This window comes from Rhinichthys klamathensis, unplaced genomic scaffold, assembly GCF_029890125.1.
Source record: "Rhinichthys klamathensis goyatoka isolate OS25496 unplaced genomic scaffold, OSU_Roscu_1.1 h1tg000123l_1, whole genome shotgun sequence".
Lineage (NCBI taxonomy): Eukaryota > Metazoa > Chordata > Actinopteri > Cypriniformes > Leuciscidae > Rhinichthys > Rhinichthys klamathensis.
The window spans coordinates 6,874,703-6,880,702 of NW_026606660.1; positions in this window are offsets into that span (position 1 = coordinate 6,874,703).

Below are 6,000 nucleotides of genomic sequence, written 5' to 3' on the forward strand. Positions count from 1 at the left end.
TGAGAAACCGGGGGTGTGGCGTACGTGTGAGCGTGTGAAACCAATCAAATGCGGGTGTCTCACGGCCAATGCGTGAGAGTTGGCAGCTCTGCAATGTTGATCCTCGTTCTGCCTTTAACGCGATCACTTTCTCTTTTTCTCTTTTTGCTTTGCTCCGATAAAACCTTTGCTTTCTTGTTTTTCTGTGCTGCTTCGGCCATGACTATAACATTTGGCTCGCGAGTCGCAAGTCCGATTTTAAGGAAGTGGGGGTGGTGGTGGAAGTGACGTATATGCCGTAAAGCAGTCGAATTTTGTAGTTCTCTTTGTTCGCCGGTTACTACCCGAAACCCGAAGTTTAAAAGTACGATTAAAAACGCTACAGACCCCGTCAGGCTATGGCAGACGTGTCATTCAACCTATTGTAAGTCGATGTACCATCACAAGAGACTTGGAAATATATTATGAAGGTTGAAAAGTTACCTGTTGTTACTTTAAGAAAAAATATTAAGTAAAATACATTTCTAATCACGTTTGGCGCGGCTGCGTCAGTTAATGAGCATGCGCTTTAATGAATTACCGGAGAACGCGGCTGCTAAAATGGACGCAGACGTCTACGGGGGGCGGGGGCGGGGTAGCTTTCTTATAACGTAAAGAAAGCTAGCCGCGGTCCTTCTCTACAGATGCAGCTATCTCGTCGTCATTAAAGGCGGAAGCGGCGGCGCGCAGCGGCCGTTGTCCGTCAGTGAGCGACTCGAGTGAAGCTGGCAGGCGCACCGGCGAGCTTTAACGGGCTGGAGAAGGCTCGGGGACCCGCTGAGTACGGCGCTTTAACGGCGCGGCACTACAGCGGGCTGGCCCGTTTCCCTGACGACTCGCGGGCAGAAGGGGGGGGAGGTCCACACATAGACATAATAGTCTATGGGTCCACAGAGCTCGCCCAATTAAATTACGGAAAGAACTGAGTTTCACTTTGTAGTGTATTTTTGTGTAGTTTTAATATGTTTTCAAAGTAACTTGAAAATAAAGTAATTAGTAATCAAATTACTTTTTACATGCAGTAATCAGTAATGTAATCAAATTACAATTTTAAAGTAGTAATTGGTAATTTGTAGTGGATTACTTTTTTTGAGTAACTTACCCAACTCTGGATATCAAGTATAGGGATCGTAGTTAATCCGTGATTCATGATCAATAGGCTACGGGCCAGCAGCTCCCCGGCCCGTAACGCTTGTGATTAGCGGATTAATTGCAAAGTTTAACCATCATAGTGTGAGTTTATCAATTATGATAATCACTTATGCAAGTCCTGTCAGTTTAAACAAACCGCAAGACTGGAACTTGCGCGCGTTTTTCTGTCAGCCTTACTAAGGCGTATTTTTGTCCCGCCAAAGCCTTATTTGACCGGTGAGTGAAGTAGATGACTGACTGCTGCGCTTGTTTAACAGAGAACAAGCAGAGAGAGTGAAAGCCCCGCGCACTCTCACCGTCTTCAAACTTTCTTGCTCTCTCTCCCTCGCGCATATTAATGAATTGAGTTGACTGAATATCTTTGAGAATACACGATGGTAAAAGGTCGGAAGACCAAAGTTTTTTTTTTTCTGAACTACTTCTGAACACATTCAGATGACAAACCACACTTTCAATAAACAAAAAAAATCTAATCTAGTGATGAAATGTTTTCTGTGTTGAGACAAATCTTGTGCGATGTCCTAAACTGCCGGAATTATCGCACAACGTGTGCCGTGGTCCGTTAATGACACGTCCGATTCGCAAACTAATGACTCCTTTGAACCGATTCACTTTCAGTGTTTCCCCTAGGATTTTTTTCGGGGGGGGGGTACTGCTGGTGTTGCGGAGCGGGCGTGTTACGGATACTTGGTGTAATTTTTTTTTTGCAATCAAAAAGCATGTCTAATTAATTGAAATCATGTATTATGAATCATTAAACAATACTTTTTTTAATATATGAAAAAATGTCACACTAATTCTGTGTTGTGTTTTTTCTGGTAATAAAATGAAGACATAAAACACAAATTGTATCATTTATCATCAATTTTAATCATATGAAATTAAATAAACTTTTTGTCAAATAACTTGCTGCACAATGAGCTTTACTGTTAAAATTAAAACATGGATTATTCCTTAAAAATTTCAGTTTTGATGATAATTTATTTGGATTAGTGTTAGTGTATTACATTGGGACATATCTAAATTCTAATGTACAACAGTAATATATTTCTGTCAAGTTAAACCGAACTTTTATTTTGACGGGTTGCCGTGAAGACCTTTTGAGTTTCTGTGCGTTTATGTCATGATGATAGTTTTTCTCAAATGAAGCGGTGAAATGATCACGAAGTGACTTTCAGAGTGGATCTAGAGCCTGGCGAGGAAGTTCATGCATTTGTGTCTTCATATAGGCCAAAAAACAGCGCAAGCGTCACACGTGCTTCAGTGTGTGTGTGTGTGTGTGTGTGTGTGTGTGTGTGTGTGTGTGTGTGTGTGTGTGGTAAATGAAACTGCGCGTCGGCGGCACCATTCATTCACACAGAACATGCAGGATTCGTATTTAAATAGTCTTTGTGTTTTAATATTCACACACTAGTCTACATCGCGATTTGATTTCAAGTGTACTGAACTGCTTTCTATTTTTTCCTCAAATTTACAAATTCCGTGAAATCCCGCGTTATACACTAAATTCCTTTTTTATGACTGGATTTCGTCAGCATTTTAGGGGGGGCGGGGGGTCGTTTTGGGGGGGCGGGCCGCCCCCCCAAAACAATGGTAGGGGAAACACTGACTTTAATGAATGGTTAAAACAACTGATCTGTCCAACACTGAACTTAAGAGACATAAATCGGAAACACTTTACAATAAGGTTCCATTTATTAAAGTCTAGTTAACTACATTAGTTAACATTCTATTAATATTAGTTTCTATGCGGATTTACTCCATGACAAAACGACTCCAGTCATTCTAGAATGATTCATTCTTTCCAAATAGAGCTATTCAAGTCATCTGGTGAAATTATTTTTATATTGCAGAAAAATACGTCTCACGTCTCTCGGCCTCGTCCTGCTAGCCAAAATCGTGCAGCCCTAATCCTCGCAATGTGTTTTCTATACAGAGATAGATATCGACATCGGTAAATATCGGTATCGGCCATAACAGCAATATTAATACCGGTTATCAGTATCGGCCACAATTTCCACATCGGTGCATTACTAACTGTGACTATACATTGCAATCATTTTGTAAGGTTTAAAATATTAATTTAAGAGCTCAGTGTTGAGACCTTTCGCCGGAATTTGATTGACAGGAGATCTGACCAATCATAATGCAGATACCCGCCATTTTTGTCTGACAAACAAACCAAACCAGTTAGTAGATTAAAGTCAGTGGACTTGAACTTGAAAAATGGTGTGTATTGATTTCTTTTTGCAGTTCTGATTTTCATTCATGTTTAATTCGTGCTATAACTAGAAGAGATAATCAGTTTATTTGCTGCTTGAACTGAGGCCTACACATTAAAGCACCACAAAACAGTATTTATTGTTTGAATTTCATAATTATAAAAATTTGAAAGATGAGACTTTTTCATACCAAAAGTAGGCTGCTCTGTCTTGTATGTTGGCGCATTGTCAGTGTCCTCTTTGCTCCGCAATATATTTTTCACTGTGTGAGAACGTGGAGTGAGAGTGGAATGGCTTGTCGGACGTAGCAACAGTAACTAAGAGGGACGGGTCTTTGTTAAAGGTCAATTTCAAGTCATTTAAATCTTTGTGGACTCGGCCAGACTCGTCTCGGACTCGGATGTTAAGGACTCGGACTCAAGTCCGACTCGGCCCTCTTTGGACTCCAAGTAGGGGTGTTGCGGTGAAGGAATTTCTCTTCCGGTAATTTTGAGTGGCTCAATAGCGCGATATGCGGTATTACCGCCATTTATTTATTTATATTTATTTGTTGCTATATAAATGCGTGTTATGATGTGGTCAGCATACACAAAAACAATGTAACCGAAACTAAACAGCGTCTCTGCACGCTGAGTGACAGTCTTTCAATGCGCAGTTACATTGTTACGCCAACGGACTGTCTTCGAGTGAGTCATTAAACCGTTCATTCAACGAAAACATTCAAAAAAGCTGATTCCTTAAATGATAGATGTAATGAAACAAGGTGTTAATATTTTTTTTTAACTTTGAGCTCCACTTTTCAAAGTCAGCTGGCCAGCAATGCTTCACTTTTGGGCAAAGCTGAAGCAATGCTTCACTTAATAGAGACCAATGGCATTGATTCAATGCGTGACTCGCTGCTTTCCCCCCACGGCTTCCTCACGCTGTGTAATGCTGACCAGCGCTGACGCCATTCATGGTAAATACCCTTACACGTTAAAAGGATGATACGACAAATATTTCGCTTTCCTTGGAAACGGCAATCTTTTCACGAATATACATGACTTGACAGACAGACAGACGCAGGTATTTGCACGCGCTCAGTCGATTTGTCTGTTTAGGCTTAAGTCCAAATCCACGAAGCCTCTGTAAAAATCACCATGATATACAGTCTTGTTATCATTATTAAATTATTTAACATTCAATACACAAGGTACGAACTACGAAGGGTGGCCTTATGAAAAAAGAAATCGCAGTTGCTGCTGCGGTTACTTGCATTCCTCTGCAGTTGGCCTGTCAGTAGCGCAGTACTGCAATATTGTGGTTTTCGCGACAGCCCTAACTCCAAGTCGAGTTCAAGTCCTTAACAATCGAGTCCGACTCGAAAAAGGTGGACTCTGACCCAACACTAGCAATTTTATATGTAGTCTTTAGACATAAATGTCGTCATAAGTTTTCTCTCTAGCCCAATTCAATTAAGCTTATGATAAATCAAGGTAACAGGCTGTATTGACATTGCAATCTTTAGCAGTAGCACTTGTGTAATTCTACATATCCCTTTTCCTTTTCCTTAGTTCAGTGGTTCTCCAATTTTTTAGAGTGCCGTACCCCCTGAAGCATTTAACGTCATTCTGTCTCCTCTCTTCCACTCAGACTGCAGTCACACCTTTTCCATTAAGGGACAATATATGCCCCTTTTAATCGATTTTTCCAGTTCATTTCTTACCTTTATAAAATAAATAATGCTTTAAATTAAACAATGTTCAATATATGCAATGGTAAAAAACAAAGTGATACTTATAAATGTTAGATTAAAATCTTTATGAGTCATCGAGTCATTCATTTATTCAGTAACGAAGCAAGTGGCTGCCAGTATGAACGGATCATTAATCTCATGATTCGTTCAAACCCACAGATTCGCTCACGAATCACCGCTGTGTGCTGCAGTTCTGCTGTGGCCAGCGGCGGCCTTAAGCAACAGGGGGCCCGTTTCAATAGCTAATATGGGGCCCTTACAGTGTTCGAATTATACCGTGAGATTCTGGGGATACAGCTATTTCGACTGGTGACGTCACTCCCCATTAGGGGGTTAAATTTTTTATTTCTCTGATATGTGCATTTCAAGACGTTTGAAGGCCCAAAAAAAGGATAAGAAATAGCTTTAAAACCATGTTAGCGGGCAGAAGATTATTTGTCAATACCTCCATCACTCTTCCTTTTTTCTCAGTCTCCTCATCTTGCCCCGTCTCTTCCCCTCCTAAAGCTGAGATTTTTTAATTTACAAAAGGCGAAATTAAAACAAAATTAGACAAGTTTATTAGTTTGCCTGATTACTTTTGTCATTCGTTTAACATTTATGACCTAAAAAACGGTCAATTATTAAATGTTTAGTTTAGTTAATTATATCTTATCTCGCACTTCACAGTAAACTGAAGCGTCAGTCGCTCTACTAAAATTCGCGCTGCTGCGTCTGTGAACATAGAGCCCGCCTACTTTGATTTGATTGGTCATCTCATGGACATTGGCGAGCAGTGACAGACCAATGAGGCTCAGATTGAACACACACACAACACCGTCCTCTGTTTTTGACGTGCACTCTGCTCGGCGCTGCTGCGGATTGAAGATGAAG